Source organism: Cannabis sativa, chromosome 1 (assembly GCF_029168945.1).
Source record: "Cannabis sativa cultivar Pink pepper isolate KNU-18-1 chromosome 1, ASM2916894v1, whole genome shotgun sequence".
NCBI lineage: Eukaryota > Viridiplantae > Streptophyta > Magnoliopsida > Rosales > Cannabaceae > Cannabis > Cannabis sativa.
The window spans coordinates 25459881-25479622 of record NC_083601.1 but is presented as its reverse complement, the minus strand read 5'-3'; the positions used below and the strand labels follow the sequence as shown (position 1 = coordinate 25479622).

The following is a 19742-nucleotide window of genomic DNA, read 5'->3' as shown; positions in this document are numbered from 1 at the left end:
TCTCTGGGTCGGTTTGCTGCGCTTGTTCTGGGTCGACGATGAAGCGGTCCGGCTTGAGAAAATCGGGTCAGACCAATTCAACAGCTTCCCTTAATTCTTCGGCGACGGATCTCTTTCGCTTCGGTTCACTTTCTTCTTTTTTTGAATTTGTTTATTCTTTTTCTCCTTGATCTTGAATCATCCACGTGATGATAATGATGATGAGGTATTGAGGATCAAAAATTAGTTTGGTTGCTTTTATAATACATGCAATGGTTGATTCTTTTCTTTATGTGAAAATAAGATCAGGGTTTTATTTAGGGCTTCCTTTTTTAGAATTCGTAATAAACTAAACATGGATCTAAATTGGGTATCAGCTACTACTCCACAAAGCATTGCCACATGGTGATGGTGATAATTATGGTTTTTAAATTCTTGGTCTTCTCTCTATATGCGTTATCACATGTCTGATCCAAAAGTATCTATAATCATCAGAAATCAAAACATTTTCTAATCAGTCTTGAAGAATTTTTACACGTTACCTTAGATAAAAATTGGTGACAGATATCTTCTTTTCAGCACCGGAGGTAAGGTTCATTCTGGTATTCTTTTATCTTGTTCTTTCTTTAATAAGATTAGAGTTAAGTTCTCTTTAGTCTTTTTGTCATTCTTTCATTGGTATAGGTTTGTTCTGTTCTAATCAATGTCAAAATATATGAAGAAAATCTTTAAAGTTTTATATGGTGTTGTTTTCTTATAAGATATACCATCAATTTTTTTTTTTATTTTAAATTTGTATATTTTGTTTTTATTTTTATTATTTTTCTTGTATAATCTTGTTTTGATAGTTGTAAGAGGAAAGAGTACGAATGAAACTATGAAGTTTTCTTCAAAGAATTTGTTGTTCGAAAATTTCTTGTTTCTGTAAAGTTGAATTGTTATAATGGGATATATTGTAATATTTTTGTTATTGGTTTGTTCTATATTTGTGCCATTTTTATGGCTTTGGCGCCTTACAAGGCTATATCGCCTATTATATGGTTGGCCCCTAATTATTTAGGGTAGTTTGTTTAAAATTTTCACGGCTTCTTGTATTGAAAATATAATAAAAATAATGGCACAATAAAATTGCAAAATAAACAAGTTATGCACTAGACAAATTTTACTAGTTGGAATATAAGGGTTATTTAAGTTAAGGTATGATGTAAAGAAAATTTTAAAATGATATTTTAAAAATATTTTCAAGTAAAATAAGGTTTAAGGAGGATTAAATTTAAACGATAATAGCTTTTAGCTATGGTTGGTTCATATTTTTAAGAATTATTAGCAAAAAGGGAAAGTGGTGGAATTTAATAGTCAGATTCTAATATTATTATTTAAAATTAATCAAGTAATTTAAAGAATAATAAATACGAAGATATTGTAATAAAAGGAGGTATCTTGTCAAATGTGAATTTATTGTGTTCAGATATATTTGGAAAGTCAAATTTTATGGAATTTGGTTTGTAATCTATGTGGTATAGGAATGTATCATTATAAATGTTGTTATGGTAACTTAAAAGGATACAATTTTTGGAAGTTTTACAACTTGTCTTTTGGAAATTAAAATAGGAATAATTATGTCATAATAACTAAATTGGATTATTTTAAGTAATTTCAATTCAATATAGATTGATTTGATTATAATAAAGTTTTACCATAAATAAATATGTATAAAAATTGTTTTTTTGGGATAAGTACAATAAATGAATTTATAATATTTTAGAAATGTGGACATTAATAATGAATTAATATGGTTGATTTTGTCTATTTTGGGAAGAATTATGGAATTAATGGGTCATTAATGCTTAATAATCAAGGTTATTTTGTTTCATTGTATTGAATTTCACTAATCATTGATAATCAAGGTTATTGAAGTACATTATTCGTTGCTTACTTTATTATTGCGATAATTTTCAAAGTAAACTTGTGATATCCTATGGATTGGAGCATTGCAGGATTTTTGTTATTACTAGATTACATATATCAAAATTTTTAGGTTTTAGGGTCTTAGTAAGTGATAACTCTAGAAATTAGAGTTATTTTTCACATTTTTTTACTAAAAATTGGTTTAGTTCTTAAGTTTTTAATTAATTTATTAAGTTTTGAACTATTTTTGAATTTATTAGCTTTATTGTAATTTTATATGTTTTTGTGTGTTTTTATAATTAATTTGTGATAATATGTTATGTGGTAATTATTTTTTATTTTATTTTAGTTTCTAATTTTTTTTTTATGTATTTTTAGGTGTAATTGGTGGTGAAAATTAGGATTAAATTGAAGAAAGTTTGAAGAAGTGGGGTCAAAAATACAAATTGTAAAAGAATATCAGATTTGACCAAGAAGAGACCCACTCTCGGTCAACTGCAAGCTCCAATCGAAGCCGTCCGTGTGAAGATCTAACGGCCTAGATGGGCGAGTGCACCTCACCTCCAGACAGGCGCAAGTGGTGCGCCAGACCGCCTGCCAGCCTTCTGCACGCGTGGGGCCCGCCAGTAGTCTCCCTTCCCAGCTGGTCCGCCTCGTCAGCTTTCCCAGCCAACCAGCGCACGCCACCTCACGCACGTCAGCTCCAGCCAACGAACCAGCTCGCGCCAAGTGTACCTGCAGAAGAAAAACAAAAAGGAAAAAAATGGTTGTTTAAATTTGTTACATCTCAGCCAAATACATTACCATACAAAAAGCCAAAATTCTCATTTTCTCCCACAACTTACACCTAAATATCAATTTTACTCTTCCCAATTTATTTCACCTAAATAAATATTCCTAATTTATTTTTACCCTATCTTTTCACTACTTCTCCATCCAAACAAACATTTATTTTTTCCAATACTCTTACACATACTCTATTTATCCATTCTCTTCCCAACACTAATTAAATTAATCATTTTATTTATTTTATTTTGATTAATTTAATCCTCAAATTTTGCCTATAAATATGGTGTTGGAAGACCATTTCAAAGGACATCTCTTCACCCCCTAAACACCTCTTCAACCCAAAAACACTTCTCCATTCCACACTCTTCATTTTTACCATTTACTTTCTACCATTTTTACACTTTGAAGAGCATGTCAAGTATGTTTATCTTTTGTAATTTTTATCTAGTTATGAGCTTCTAATCTTTTTTCAAGATTATTAAGATAATGATGAAGCAAAATGTAACTAGATAGTGTTTATGTTTGTATGTTGATTTCCCATTTGTGCTATAAAGTTCATGGATTTTTCTATCAAAAATATGTCTTTTTCATCTTCAATATCATGTATTTTTGATTGTTAAAGCATATTTTTACTTAGTTCTTCATTATGCAAAAATATAATACTCTTTGATTAAATGTCTTTCATTAAATTGTTTACATCTAATTCTTAGAATATAAGTGTTATATTTTGCCTAGACATAGTTTCTTTGATTTTGTGTAGTTTCATTAAATTGTAACACATTTAATGCTTAGAAATTATACATTTTATAAGTGAAGAAAAATCCTACCTTTTTGAAAATAACTTGTACTTAAATGAAAAATATATTTTGGAAAATATGGTGAGATTTATTTCAACTATATCTAAAACTTGGGAATCAATATACTTATAAATATTATTGAACTTGCATTTTGTGGATTCTAATATCTTAATAATCTTATTTTACACATCTTATTTGAAAATCATTTTCATACTCACTCATCTTTAATCTTAAGTATTTTAGTTACTTGTCTTTTATTTTATTTTGCAAAACCAAAATCCTATCAAATATTTGGAGCTAGGTTAGAATATTCTTATTTTGTTTGAAATAGTTTCTTTTGATGTTAGTCAACTCCCATGGGTTCGACCTTGCACTTACATGAACACTATATTCCGAAACGATTCGTGCACTTGCGAGTATAAATATTAAAACACTCACTTTTGAGGACAACAAGTTTTTGGCGCCGTTGTTGGGAGTTGCTAGAAAGAAACGATCTTTCTACAAGGTAAGTAATACTCTTCTACTAGTTATTTTTTTTATTTTCTCATTTTCGTCAAAAAAAAAGTTAAAAAAAAAATATCGAAAAAAAGTTGAAAAAAAAGGAAGTTATACATATATATTGTTATATATTATATATTATATATATACATATTTATTGGTAGTTGATGGCATTTTGTGCCTCCTACCTATTTGTTAGTTGAGTGCATTTTTGCCTCCTAACCTTTTTTTTTTCCTTTTAGTAGTTGAGTGCATTTTGTGCCTCCTACATACTTGATAGTTGAGTGCATTTTTGCCTCCTATTATCCCTTCTCTAGTGATGGCATTAGTGCCTCCTAGCTTTTATTTTTGTTTATCATTTTAGTTGATGTCATCTTGTGCCTCCTAAAATCTTATTATTATTATTACTACTACTATTATTATTATAGTTAGTTGATGGCATTTTGTGCCTCCTAACTTTAATATAACTATCTATCATTATTATTTTATTTATTTAGTTGTAATTTTATCTACTTTGCTTAAGAAAATACTTGAAAAAAAAAAAATTAAAAACAAAGCTTGTTCTTTCAACATAAGCAATTTTTGCTTAAAGGAAATTTGGCAAAGTTCCCATCCACACTTAATAATTAACCCCGGGGAGTTGTTATTAAGTCGTGAGTAAGTGGAATCAAATAGGCCTGGGAACAAGTCAAACCAAAAAAAATTGAAAAATTAAAAATTTACAAAAAAATCATAATCTCTTTGTGCTATAAGTATGCTCTGTGGTTGCGGTTTATAACTGATCTTCCACATCAGAAATTTGTCTTCTTGAGATTATTGTGTGTTATTTGTGTTTCTTTGTGAAATTTGTGACATTGCATGCATCATTGGCAACGTGATTCTAAAAATCGTTTGGTAAAAAGAGTAGTAACTTTAGGTGAAATTGAAAGTGTTTTTGAAAAATTAAGCATAATGGAACAAGAACCTAATATTGCGCAAGAAAAAACACTACTCGAATATTTTTCACCTATTTCATCTAATGCTCCATCATGCATTGTTTTGCCTACTACTAATGCCACTCATTTTGAACTTAAACCATCCATCATTCAATTGTTGCCTTCTTTTTATGGTTTAGAAAGAGAAGACCCTTACATGCATGTAAAAGATTTCTTAGATATTTGCTCAACTTTTCGTTTTCAAAATTTTTCAGATGAATCGGTTAAGCTTAGGTTGTTTCCTTTTTCTTTAAAAGATAGAGCCAAAGCTTGGTTAAACTCACTTCCAAACCGGAACCATAACAACTTGGGATCAACTTTTTAATAAATTTCTTGCCAAATTTTTCCCCATGTCCAAAACTGATAATTTAAGAAGAGAAATCTCCGAATTTTATCAAAAAGATAATGAAGAATTTTATGAATGTTGGGAAAGATTTAAAGATTTATTATTAAAATGTCCCCACCATGGTTTTGAAAAATGGAGACTTGTAAAATATTTTTATGATGGTTTAACCCCTTCAAACCGACAAATGATTCAATCTATGCACACCGGAAAATTTTTGAAATTACAAGGGCAAGAGGCTTGGGAAGCTCTTGAAGAATTGTCTGTTAATTCACAACAATGGAATTATTCTGAGCCTAGATCTAGAGCAAATAATTCACCCAAAAGAGGAGGAAAATATGAAATTAAAGAAGAAACTGATTTGAGAACATCTTTTGAAAAATTAGCAAGAAAAGTAGAAGCCTTAGTCATAAGTCAAAATATGAATTCTCATGTTCAACCTAAAAAAGATGTTTTTGCTAGTACTTGTCATAATGATCAATCATGTCTTTCTTTTCTTGAAACATTTTCCGAAGAGGCTAATGCATTACATTCATATGGTAAACCAAATGATAGCCCATTTTCAAACACATACAATCCTAATTGGAGAAACCATCCCAATTTTTCATGGAGACAAAACCAACCACAAATGAACCAAGGAAACCAATTCAACATGTCAAATCCGAATCATGCCCAACCAAGTCAACCTTACCCTCCACAAAGAAAGCCTTCCTTAGAAGACACTTTACAACAATTCATGCAATCCACCCAACAAATCATGCAAAATCAGTCTCAATCCATTGCCAAACTTGAGACACAATTGGGTCAACTTGCCAATGCCGTAACTGAGAGAGAAAAAGGGAGATTTCCTAGCCAACCCATCCCAAATCCTAAAGGCCAATATGAAGTAGGAGTTCCTAGTCATAAAGAAGAAGCCAAGTCTATTTCAACACTTAGGTCCGGAAAACAAATTGCCAAACCCGATTACACACCTCAAGTTGAAAAAGACCAAAGCCAAAGTTCCAACACAAATGACTTGTCAAAAGATAATGATCAAATTCTTCCTTCCATTCCAAAAGCTCCTTTTCCACAAAGATTACTCCCACTTAAAAAAGGCAACCAATATAGTGACATCTTAGAAGTGTTCAAACAAGTAAGTATCAACATCCCATTCTTAGATGCCATTAAACAAATTCCTGCCTACTCCAAATTCTTGAAAGACCTTTGCACTGTTAAAAGAAACACTAATGTTCCAAAAAGGCATTTTTAACTGAACAAGTTAGCTCCATAATTCAATATAAAAGCCTTGTGAAATATAAGGATCCTGGTTGTCCAACAATTTCATGCATCATTGGTGATCATTTTATTAACAAAGCTTTACTTGATTTAGGAGCTAGTGTGAATTTATTGCCTTATTCTGTTTATAAGCAACTTGGTCTAGGAGAATTAAAACCAACTTCTATAACACTTCAATTAGCTGATCGTTCTGTGAAAATTCCTAGAGGTATTATAGAAGATGTTTTAATTAAAGTGGATAAGTTCTATTTTCCTGTTGATTTCATTGTTCTTGATACTCAACCTGTTGAAAATGCTCATGCTCAAATACCCATCATTTTAGGTAGACCATTTTTAGCTACATCTAATGCAATTATCAACTGTCGTAATGGTGTATTGAAATTATCTTTTGGAAACATGACTGTTGAATTGAATGTTTTTAATGTTGCTAAATCTGTTGAGTGTGATGAAATACATGAAGTAAACATGATTAACACGGAAAATATGTTTGAAATGGACATGAATGAATCTTTTGAAACTTATGCAAAAATATTTGGAATGTGCTTAAATGTTGATGATTTTATTCATGATGTCAATTCTTTGCTTGAGTCTACCCCACTAATGGATACTGAAAAATGGAAAGCCAAAATTGAACCATGTATTCCATTAGAGCATGTTGAGTCAACTCCTGAACCACCAAAGTTAGATCTCAAACCTTTGCCCGACACTTTGAAATATGCATTTCTAGGAGAGTCTAACACCTATCCTGTTATCATTGCATCTGATTTAGATGAAAAACAAGAAACAAAATTGTTAGATATCCTTAGAAAACATAAAAAGGCCATAGGTTGGACCATGGGAGACATTAAGGGAATTAGCCCAGCTGTGTGCATGCATAGAATTCATTTAGAAGAAAATGCTAAGCCCTCCCGAGAAAGTCAAAGAAGATTAAATCCAAACATGAAAGAGGTAGTAAGAGATGATGTAATTAAAATGTTAGATGTAGGGATCATTTACCCTATTTACGACGAGTCCATGGGTTAGTCTGTTCAAGTTGTTCCAAAAAGTACGGGATCACTGTTGTTAAAAATGAACAAAATGAGTTAATCCCTACTAGAGTCCAAACTGGGTGGAGAGTGTGTATAGACTATAGAAAGTTGAATAGTGTCACTAGGAAAGACCACTTCCCATTACCCTTCATTGACCAAATGTTTGAACGATTAGCTGGCCATGCTTATTATTGCTTTCTTGATGGGTACTCGGGATATAACCAAATCCCCATTGCCCCCGAAGATCAAGAAAAGACTACCTTTACTTGCCCTTTTGGAACCTTTGCATATCGTCGCATGCCTTTTGGTCTTTGTAATGCTCCTGCAACATTTCAAAGATGTATGATTGCAATATTTTCTGATATGGTTGAAAGAAATCTTGAAGTGTTTATGGATGATTTTTCTGTGTTTGGAAATTCTTTTGATGATTGTTTGCACCATCTTTCTCTTGTTTTAATTCGTTGCAAAGAAATGAATTTAGTTCTTAATTGGGAAAAATGTCATTTCATGGTTAAAAAGGGAATTGTCTTAGGTCATGTGATTTCATCTCAAGGAATAGAAGTTGATAAAGCAAAAGTAGATCTTATTTCAAAACTTCCTCCACCTAAGACAGTAAAAGAAATTAGATCATTCTTAGGCCATGCCGGTTTTTATAGAAGATTCATAAAAGACTTTAGCAAAATTTCACGCCCTTTATGTCATTTACTTGGAAAAGAAAATGCTTTTGTCTTTGATAATGAATGCCATGCTGCCTTTGAAAAATTGAAATTCCTTTTGACCACCTATTATTCGCCGTCCCGATTGGAATGTTCCTTTTGAAATAATGTGTGATGCTTCTGATTATGCAATTGGTGCTGTTTTAGGACAAAGAATTAACAAGTTACCTCATGTAATATACTATGCTAGCAAAACTTTAAATGAAGCTCAATTGAATTACACTACAACTGAAAAAGAATTGCTTGATGTTGTGTTTGCATTAGAGAAGTTTAGGTCTTATTTGTTAGGATCTAAAATAATTGTCTATTCTGATCATGCTGCATTGAAATATCTCTTGTCGAAAAAAGATGCTAAATCTCGTTTAATTCGTTGGATCTTGCTTTTACAAGAATTTGATTTAGAGATACGTGATAAAAAAGGTTCTGAAAATGTTGTAGCTGATCATTTGTCTAGAATTGTTGTTGAAACTAATCATGATTCCACCACTATCATTGAAACTTTTCCTGATGAACAACTCATGCATGTATCTTCTTTTCCTTGGTATCTCTTGATATTGTCAATTATTTGGTCACTGGTGAAATTCCTTCTCATTGGTCTAAACAAGATAAATCTAAATTTTATGCTGAAGTGAAAAATTTCATGTGGGATGATCCTTATTTGTTTAAATATTGCCCCGATCAAATAATAAGAAGATGCATTCCAAATTGTGATCAATCTAAAATCATATCTTTTTGTCATGATCATGCATGTGGTGGACATTTTAGTGGTAAGAAAACTGCTTTGAAAATTTTACAATGTGGATTTTATTGGCCTACTATTTTTCATGACACTTATATGCATTGTAAATCTTGTGAGCGTTGCCAAAAATTAGGAAGTGTAACTAGGAGAAACATGATGCCTTTGAATCCTATTCTTATTGTTGAAATATTTGATGTTTGGGGCATTGATTTCATGGGTCCATTTCCTAATTCTTTTGGTAATTTATACATTCTTGTTGGTGTTGATTATGTGTCTAAATGGGTAGAAGCTATTGCATGTCACACTAATGACCACAAAGTTGTGCTTAAGTTTTTGAAAGAAAATATTTTCTCACGATTTGGTTCACCACGTGCTATCATTAGTGATAATGGTACACACTTTTGTAATAGGCCTTTTGAACAATTAATGAAACAATATGGCATTACACATAAAGTCACTACACCTTATCACCCACAAACTAGTGGTCAAGTTGAAATATCAAATAGGGAGATTAAGCACATCTTAGAGAAAACTGTCAACCCCACTAGGAAAGATTGGTCCCTAAGACTCATTGATGCATTATGGGCATATCGTACTGCATACAAAACGCCCATTGGAATGTCTCCCTATAGACTTGTTTATGGGAAGGCATGCCACTTACCCGTTGAGTTAGAACATAGAGCCTATTGGGCTATCAAGCAACTTAATTTTTCCTTAGACAAAGCGGGTGAGAAAAGAAAGCTTCAACTGAATGAGTTAGAAGAGCTTAGGCATGATGCATATGACTATTCGAAAAAGTATAAGGACCGAATGAAATTTTACCATGACAAAAATATTTTGAGAAAAGATTTTTCTCCCGGTCAAAAAGTCCTTTTATACAATTCTCGTTTGCATCTCTTTCCGGGAAAGTTACGCTCTAGGTGGGTAGGTCCATACATTATCCGCACTGTTTTTCCACATGGAGCCATTGAAATTGAAAATCCTAATAATGGTAATGTATTCAAAGTTAATGGACAAAAATTGAAACCATTTTTAGAATTGAAAAATGTGGAAGTGGATGAAATCCTCCTTGAGGATCCAATTTACCATGATCCTTAATTGCTCTCATCAATTCTTGGTAATATGTGTTTTTTTTTTTTTATGTTTTAGATTAACTTTTTCTTTTGATTTTGTTTCCCTTTTGTTGCACTCTTGACATTGCTCCAAGATGAGGTATGACCATTCTAAACTCTCAACTCTTTTACTTTCAATTTATATTTGTATTTTGGTACATTGAGGACAATGCATAAATTAAGTTTGGCGTGGTGAGTTCTTATGGTTATTTCTTTCATGTGCTTAAAAATGGTAGAGTATTATTTTTCACTTTTAAAAATTGTTGTTTGGATGCTAAAGTAGTTATATTATATAATTTAAAAAAAAAAAACAAAATGTTTATTATAATTTTTCTAGTAAAAAAAAAAACCAAAAATATATATTTATTTTCTATATATCCTTATACCTTAAAAAAAAAATCATTTGGTGATATCCCCTTTTCCTATGATAATACCCTTGATTGAGTTTGATTTTAGTTTATACAAATATGAATCTCTTTTAAGCTTTATTTTTAATTCTTGGGTCAATTTTGCTAAAAAAATCAAATTTTGAAAAAAAATTATTTATCTTGTTATGTGAAATAAATATTTTGTTACAATAATTTTTCCAAAATTCACATAATAATTTGATGAATAGATTTTAGATTTAGAATTTAAAATATATTTTCAAAGCAAGATTGACTATTGAATTAATTACATGAGCTTCATTTTTATTCATATTTTATATAAGCTATTTTCAATGTGCAATTTTTGAGGACATTTTTGATATCACCAAAATAAAAAAAAAATGTGTGTTGTTAATTTTTCTTTTGCTTGAGGACTAGCAAAATTTTAAGTTTGGGGTTGTGATAACTCTAGAAATTAGAGTTATTTTTCACATTTTTTTACTAAAAATTGGTTTAGTTCTTAAGTTTTTAATTAATTTATTAAGTTTTGAACTATTTTTGAATTTATTAGCTTTATTGTAATTTTATATGTTTTTGTGTGTTTTTATAATTAATTTGTGATAATATGTTATGTGGTAATTATTTTTTATTTTATTTTAGTTTCTAATTTTTTTTATGTATTTTTAGGTGTAATTGGTGGTGAAAATTAGGATTAAATTGAAGAAAGTTTGAAGAAGTGGGGTCAAAAATACAAATTGTAAAAGAATATCAGATTTGACCAAGAAGAGACCCACTCTCGGTCAACTGCAAGCTCCAATCGAAGCCGTCCGTGTGAAGATCTAACGGCCTAGATGGGCGAGTGCACCTCACCTCCAGACAGGCGCAAGTGGTGCGCCAGACCGCCTGCCAGCCTTCTGCACGCGTGGGGCCCGCCAGTAGTCTCCCTTCCCAGCTGGTCCGCCCCGTCAGCTTTCCCAGCCAACCAGCGCACGCCACCTCACGCACGTCAGCTCCAACCAACGAACCAGCTCGCGCCAAGTGTACCTGCAGAAGAAAAACAAAAAGGAAAAAAATGGTTGTTTAAATTTGTTACATCTCAGCCAAATACATTACCATACAAAAAGCCAAAATTCTCATTTTCTCCCACAACTTACACCTAAATATCAATTTTACTCTTCCCAATTTATTTCACCTAAATAAATATTCCTAATTTATTTTTACCCTATCTTTTCACTACTTCTCCATCCAAACAAACATTTATTTTTTCCAATACTCTTACACATACTCTATTTATCCATTCTCTTCCCAACACTAATTAAATTAATCATTTTATTTATTTTATTTTGATTAATTTAATCCTCAAATTTTGCCTATAAATATGGTGTTGGAAGACCATTTCAAAGGACATCTCTTCACCCCCTAAACACCTCTTCAACCCAAAAACACTTCTCCATTCCACACTCTTCATTTTTACCATTTACTTTCTACCATTTTTACACTTTGAAGAGCATGTCAAGTATGTTTATCTTTTGTAATTTTTATCTAGTTATGAGCTTCTAATCTTTTTTCAAGATTATTAAGATAATGATGAAGCAAAATGTAACTAGATAGTGTTTATGTTTGTATGTTGATTTCCCATTTGTGCTATAAAGTTCATGGATTTTTCTATCAAAAATATGTCTTTTTCATCTTCAATATCATGTATTTTTGATTGTTAAAGCATATTTCTACTTAGTTCTTCATTATGCAAAAATATAATACTCTTTGATTAAATGTCTTTCATTAAATTGTTTACATCTAATTCTTAGAATATAAGTGTTATATTTTGCCTAGACATAGTTTCTTTGATTTTGTGTAGTTTCATTAAATTGTAACACATTTAATGCTTAGAAATTATACATTTTATAAGTGAAGAAAAATCCTACCTTTTTGAAAATAACTTGTACTTAAATGAAAAATATATTTTGGAAAATATGGTGAGATTTATTTCAACTATATCTAAAACTTGGGAATCAATATACTTATAAATATTATTGAACTTGCATTTTGTGGATTCTAATATCTTAATAATCTTATTTTACACATCTTATTTGAAAATCATTTTCATACTCACTCATCTTTAATCTTAAGTATTTTAGTTACTTGTCTTTTATTTTATTTTGCAAAACCAAAATCCTATCAAATATTTGGAGCTAGGTTAGAATATTCTTATTTTGTTTGAAATAGTTTCTTTTGATGTTAGTCAACTCCCATGGGTTCGACCTTGCACTTACATGAACACTATATTCCGAAACGATTCGTGCACTTGCGAGTATAAATATTAAAACACTCACTTTTTTTTTAAGAAAAAAATTCTTATACGGGTTTGTTCGGGTTATTTCGATTTTGATGGGCGGGTTGCTTTTTTTTTTAACCCGTCCAATATACAGATTGGGCGGGTTATATTTTCGTCGGTTTTTTCGGTTTGAATTTTTTGTCGGTTTTTTCGGTTTGGTTTGGGCGGGTTATTCGGGTTGGGCAGTTTACGAAAAATTATGTACAGCCCTAGTATGAAACACTAATAATTTTTAACATGAGATCTTGATTTAGAGAAAGAGAGGGAGGAGAGATCTCTTATATACATGATAAATAAACCACGTAAACTAGCTGAGTTAACTTTAGTTAGTAACCGACTAACTAAAAAAGAAAAGATTAAACCTATTAAAAGAGAGAAAAGATTTAATTATTTAATTATTTGCAAAAGACTTGTTACTGTTCAAGTGAGGAAAGGTGCCTTGTATAGGCACAATATAAACAAGAACAGAGGAGAGGATAAACTAACTAATTTATCTTAACAAACTTAACTAACATAACAAACTTAATAGGCCCCTTGAAGATGAGTGTAAAAATTTTTGACACCCATTTTGGATACAATATCTTTGAATTAATTTGGGTGTTAGACTTTTATTTGGGCTTACATTAAATTTTATTGGTTTTATTAAAACTTGGGTTGATTGGATAGTTCTTTGCTGTGTTAGCCCATGTTGTTGGTGATCAATTGTTAATGGGCTTAGCATCTGTGTGTAAAGTCTAGCTGAAGCAGAAGTGTGGGCTTTTCTAGTTGACTGAAGCCTTTGATGAGCGAGCCCGGCCAACTAGGGTTTTGTAGCTAAGTCCCCTCCCTAACTCTATAAATACATATTGTCTCATCACAATTGTATACCTTTTGATAATCAGATAAAATAAACTGCTTCTGATTTAGAGATCTAGGGAGGAAGACTTAGTTGATAGTATTGCACTATCAAATTGGAGTAACTGCTGTGGATCAAACAGAGATAATTGCTATGGATCAATCAGGTACACATACCTAATTATTATATATTACTATTGTGTTCTATGTTATATACAAATAGATCTTGGGTTTATTATTAATTTTCTATCATGTGGTATCAGATTGCCTATTGTATATGATTTAGAACCTATAATTTTATAACAATTAATATGTATATGTTATTTTTTTCCAATTACATATTAATTTCGTTATTATTTTATGTTGAATTTTTTATTTTTCGATCTTAAAAGTTTAGGGGTTTTATTCCTCATTAAATTCTCTTTCTTTTGATATATTACTTGCATAAAATCATTGAGTAAATTAGGAGAATTTTAAGATTAATTTTTTAAGGTTCATGTATTTTTTCTTGTTGCTAAATTTATGATTACTACGCAAGTATACGCAATCAAGTAGTAAACTCACACAGGTGAGGTCGAACCACAGGGAATTGGACTAATTACTACTAAATTATACTATTAATTCTATCTGGTAAAAGAATACTTTTTATGAATTAAATAAAACAATGCAGAAAATTAAAACCAACAAAAGGAAGATTAATCAAGATAAGAAAATAGGGAGACGAATCCTGTTGTTAAGTTACCAAAGTTAATGTTTAAATGCTATCCTTCTCTTGAAGTGAATGACAGATTATGAATTAACCTAGCTCTTTTCAGATCTTCTAGGTTCTAAATCTCATGCTCTCTAATTAATCTCTTAATTAAACTAACATGAAATCAGCATTAAGCAATAATCTATATGTCACAAAGGCTATGTAAATACTTTCGTTTCACATCAAAACCTAGACTATCCAATTTTAGCATTCTCAATTCTCACTTTTCAGATTTTGAATTGAGATCATAAAACATGTAAAAGGTGATCAATCTTGCACATGGAAATTAAACACAAATATGAATAGTATTCACAATCAAGATGGAGGAATGGCAATTAATCATTAACTAGGAAAACTTAAACAACATTCATCATTCTCCCTAAATAGGAGTTTAGTTCAAAACATCCATAATCAAATCCATAATTAACATTGAAATAGAAAAGAACATAGAAAAATTAAAGAGAAGAGAAAGAACTAGTTGAAGCAATCGATTCGGGTCGCCACAAGCCGCTCTTCTAGCCTCCTCCTTTGTTTCTAGGGTTCTAATTCTGAATCCTCTCTATTTTTCACGAACCCTTGCTATTTAAACCAATTCTCATCTTCAAAATTCGTGAAATTACGAAATTGCCCAAAAATCCCGTCAAAAGGGTCCCCGTCGCGACTGGCAAAGCCCCCGTCGCGACGGGAATAGGCAGCAACACCAATTTTGGTTTTTCTTCTCGATTCTTTCACCGTTTTTCCTCAATTCTTGTACATACTTTCTTGAAATGCCCGAGGACCTGAAACAAAAGAATCAAGCGTAATATAGCCCTAAAACTAGAAACAAAGAGTGAAAACTAACCGAAATACGACCCGAATCTTAGACTAATTTTAGCCTAACAAATTCCCCCAAACTAGATTCTTACTCGCCCTCGAGTAAGATAAATACTACTAACTACTAATCTACTAACTACTAACTACGCTATCAGATAATCATAATACTACTGCCTCATGCGTAGTTCTCTTCTATTGCGCAAACTAGAATTTCAATTCTACCAACTCTAACAATTAATTTAGATGCTCAGTTTATAACACTATGTACAACTGCAAAAATTTATTCAAATGTGAAACATTGTTATAAAAGCTTTACTCTTTCCAACAGTTCCACAGCCCGATAACTCATAAGCTTGCATGCTTACCTTTCTCCACTAATGTTGACAACATTCTTTGGAATCATTAGGTCTTTTCAAGGCTTTGGGTAATATGGCTCAGATATTCAGGGATAGGCAAAAGACAATTTTGGCTCAAGATATCATAAGCACACAAACAGAACCCACAAGCTTCTTACTTTTCTTTTTTTCTAAGATCCCATAATATTCTCGAATTTACCAAGATTGATAGAAGACATCTTTATTATTTTTCAACATCACTGAAATTTTTTTCTTTTTTTTTCCTTTCACACATATTTTTACTTTTTTATTGTGTTTTTCTTTTCATCATATTTCATTTTTTTTTCAGTGACATTGAATTACACAATTTTCCTCTTCTCAATCTTACAAGTTTTTTTTTCTCTCTCACTATTTCCTCACACTAAATGTTTCTCCTCCCCCAAACTAATTATGTAGCTTATGATATCATGGATAACAGGGTGAAGAAAAAAATTAATAGTGTGGTTACAATTTTTTTTTTTTTTTTTAAATCGATGGGTGAAAAACATAATAGGTTTAGGCTCAAAAGGTTAACTATGGATACATCTTATTACGGTAGGCTTGAAGGGCTCAAACTATCCAACAAATGCCTAAATCATATTCCAATTGAATACTATCAAGGATTTCGTCTCAAAAGAATAAACATGCAAGTTCTACGCTATCCTGTCAATCTTACCACAAACCATCGTAAAACAATTATAACAATTTTCACAACTTGAATATTAGCAGATAAACACATGTTCCTAAGCATCCAAACTAATCCAAAGAGTTAACAGAATTAAGCACACAGTTATTTTACAATTTCAGAACACATCACACTAATCAGTAGTATACAACTATCGTCAAGCTTATTGCCATTCCTTAACTAAAACAGAAAAAAAAACTAACACAGAAAATTAAAGTGCAGAAAATAAAATTTTTAAATCTCTCCCCCCAAACTAAATATGACATTGTCCCCAATGTGTTAAGATAAAATTGTGGTTGAGAGATACTTACCTGCGCGCCACATCAACAAGCGGTTGACGCCCGTAATAAGCGTCATGCAAGAAAACTTGAAAATTATTGTTATACTTGCCTTCAAGCTTGGCAAGCGATGAGTTTGAACAAAAGTCAGCACCAACAACATAAGACTTTGGATGATGTGCTTGGGGAGAAGCCTTTGGTAACTCGAAGAGAATACAATATGGAGAATGCGACATTAGTGGAAAATAAGGGTCCATTGGTGGTTCATAATATAGTGGTGTTGACAACCTCAAATCAACAACTACAAGTGATTCTTCTACCACCAATGACACCTCTTTCTTGCTTTTCTCCAATAACCTCTCAATTGGTTGTTCAGTTTCCTCATGACCATCCACATCCTTGACTGTGATTTGATCTTCAATAATTTCATCATTGAGGATGGATGTTTCTTCATTCACCAAATTGAGTTCAGCATTTGTTGAGCAAGCTTCCAATGTATCTAAATTTTCAACCACTTCAAAGGATTCTTTCTCTTCAATTCTAGGCTCAGTCTCTTCTATGTATTCATCTGATGGTGCTTCTACTATATTCAAACTACTCTCATAACTTTCGTTATTTGAGTTATTATCCTTAAAACTCTCTGAATCCTGCACCATTAAATTATCACATAGAGCTTTTACCATGTCCGCCAAGCGATTAATCTCTTTTGGAAGTGATAGTAGATCCTCCTCTTCTTCAATTGGTTGGGGTGAGTTTGGACAATAAGGAGGGTATTGATGACTCCAACCTTGAAGTGATGGATTCCAATGCCAATCATAATCAAAATCTGCCATATCATTCAACAGATTTATTGCTTCATGGCCTCTCCTTAACAAAGGCTCTCCAGTAACCTCTGCTCCATAATCCACCCAACTTTTTGTTTCATCATCAAGTCCATTATAAAAGAGCCACGTAAAACATCCACTTGAGAAAGTGGGATAACATCTGTCTCCAAACTCTTTAAATCTCCTCCAAGCAGAATAGAATGATTCATTGTGTTGTTGGGCAAAATCCTCAAGATATAGCATTTGGATTTATCTTGCAGGTCAAACTCATAAGTACAACATTAGTAAAATAAACAAAAAATAAAAAAAATAAAACTAAATTAGTAATTAGAAGATAAAAATTCGAAACAACAAAATTAATACTAAAACTAAAAAGAAAAACCAAATTAGAACAAAATTTAATTTTTAATAATATTACAAAATTTAATCTAAAAGAAACAGATTAGAAATAAGCAAAAAGAATTAACCAAAGTAGAAGTTAGTATAATTTTATGTAATATCAATCTTTAAACAATTCCCCGGCAACGGCGCCAAAAACTTGTTGCTAAATTTATGATTACTACGCAAGTATACGCAATCAAGTAGTAAACTCACACAGGTGAGGTCGAACCACAGGGAATTGGACTAATTACTACTAAATTATACTATTAATTCTATCTGGTAAAAGAATACTTTTTATGAATTAAATAAAACAATGCAGAAAATTAAAACCAACAAAAGGAAGATTAATCAAGATAAGAAAATAGGGAGACGAATCCTGTTGTTAAGTTACCAAAGTTAATGTTTAAATGCTATCCTTCTCTTGAAGTGAATGACAGATTATGAATTAACCTAGCTCTTTTCAGATCTTCTAGGTTCTAAATCTCATGCTCTCTAATTAATCTCTTAATTAAACTAACATGAAATCAGCATTAAGCAATAATCTATATGTCACAAAGGCTATGTAAATACTTTCGTTTCACATCAAAACCTAGACTATCCAATTTTAGCATTCTCAATTCTCACTTTTCAGATTTTGAATTGAGATCATAAAACATGTAAAAGGTGATCAATCTTGCACATGGAAATTAAACACAAATATGAATAGTATTCACAATCAAGATGGAGGAATGGCAATTAATCATTAACTAGGAAAACTTAAACAACATTCATCATTCTCCCTAAATAGGAGTTTAGTTCAAAACATCCATAATCAAATCCATAATTAACATTGAAATAGAAAAGAACATAGAAAAATTAAAGAGAAGAGAAAGAACTAGTTGAAGCAATCGATTCGGGTCGCCACAAGCCGCTCTTCTAGCCTCCTCCTTTGTTTCTAGGGTTCTAATTCTGAATCCTCTCTATTTTTCACGAACCCTTGCTATTTAAACCAATTCTCATCTTCAAAATTCGTGAAATTACGAAATTGCCCAAAAATCCCGTCAAAAGGGTCCCCGTCGCGACTGGCAAAGCCCCCGTCGCGACGGGAATAGGCAGCAACACCAATTTTGGTTTTTCTTCTCGATTCTTTCACCGTTTTTCCTCAATTCTTGTACATACTTTCTTGAAATGCCCGAGGACCTGAAACAAAAGAATCAAGCGTAATATAGCCCTAAAACTAGAAACAAAGAGTGAAAACTAACCGAAATACGACCCGAATCTTAGACTAATTTTAGCCTAACATTTCTTTATGAAATTCAATTTGGGATTTTTGATTCTATAGTTTATACACTAAAATTGGTGGTGCAAATCTCATTACCAACTAATTTACAATGTTTCTACCCGTTTAATTTTTCGAATTGGATAACACACATTGTAAAATCGGATTGTTGTTTGTTCTTAATTTTTCGGATTGTTTTTGCCATGAGATCTAGACATTGAGCCTTAAAAACTCGAAATTAGTAGTCTAGATGGACTAGAAATCCAATACCGATCGAAACCCCTCAAAATCCCAAAGTTTTCCGTCGGTTTTCGCAGGAATTTCACGTCCAGACCCGACCGCCTGCAACCGGGTCGGGCTCGACCCGTTTCACCCATGCTGGAGGAAGAAGATGACTCCCAGCCAGCGATGCCCACTCAGACAGCCCGCGCGTGGGGGCGCGTGCGGCACCGTCGGGTGTCGTTTTTCGACGTTTTTTTTTTCCAGCGTGCTTAAAATTAAATTTCTGATTTTTCTATGATTTTTAATTAATTTTTTGACTTCTTTTAATAATTATTATTATTTTAATGATAATTATGCAGTTAAAAAATTATTAAAAATAATTTTGATGATTTTTCAAAATCCGTAAATCATAGAAATTTTTTTTGGGTTTCTTCTCGTTCCATAAGATATAGTCACTCTCTTAT

At 31.7% G+C, this 19742-nt stretch overlaps 1 non-coding gene and 1 pseudogene across 1 annotated transcript; one reads left to right on the top strand and one right to left on the bottom strand.

Moving 5' to 3' along the window:
- Positions 1-5310: 5310 nt before the first annotated feature.
- On the bottom strand, positions 5311-5417 carry LOC115708395 (small nucleolar RNA R71). Its single transcript, XR_004009896.1, has one exon. It is a non-coding gene; the product is annotated as a small nucleolar RNA R71 (small nucleolar RNA).
- Positions 5418-5475: 58 nt separating this feature from the next.
- On the top strand, positions 5476-7586 carry LOC133033506 (uncharacterized; annotated as a pseudogene).
- The last annotated feature ends 12156 nt before the right edge of the window (positions 7587-19742 follow it).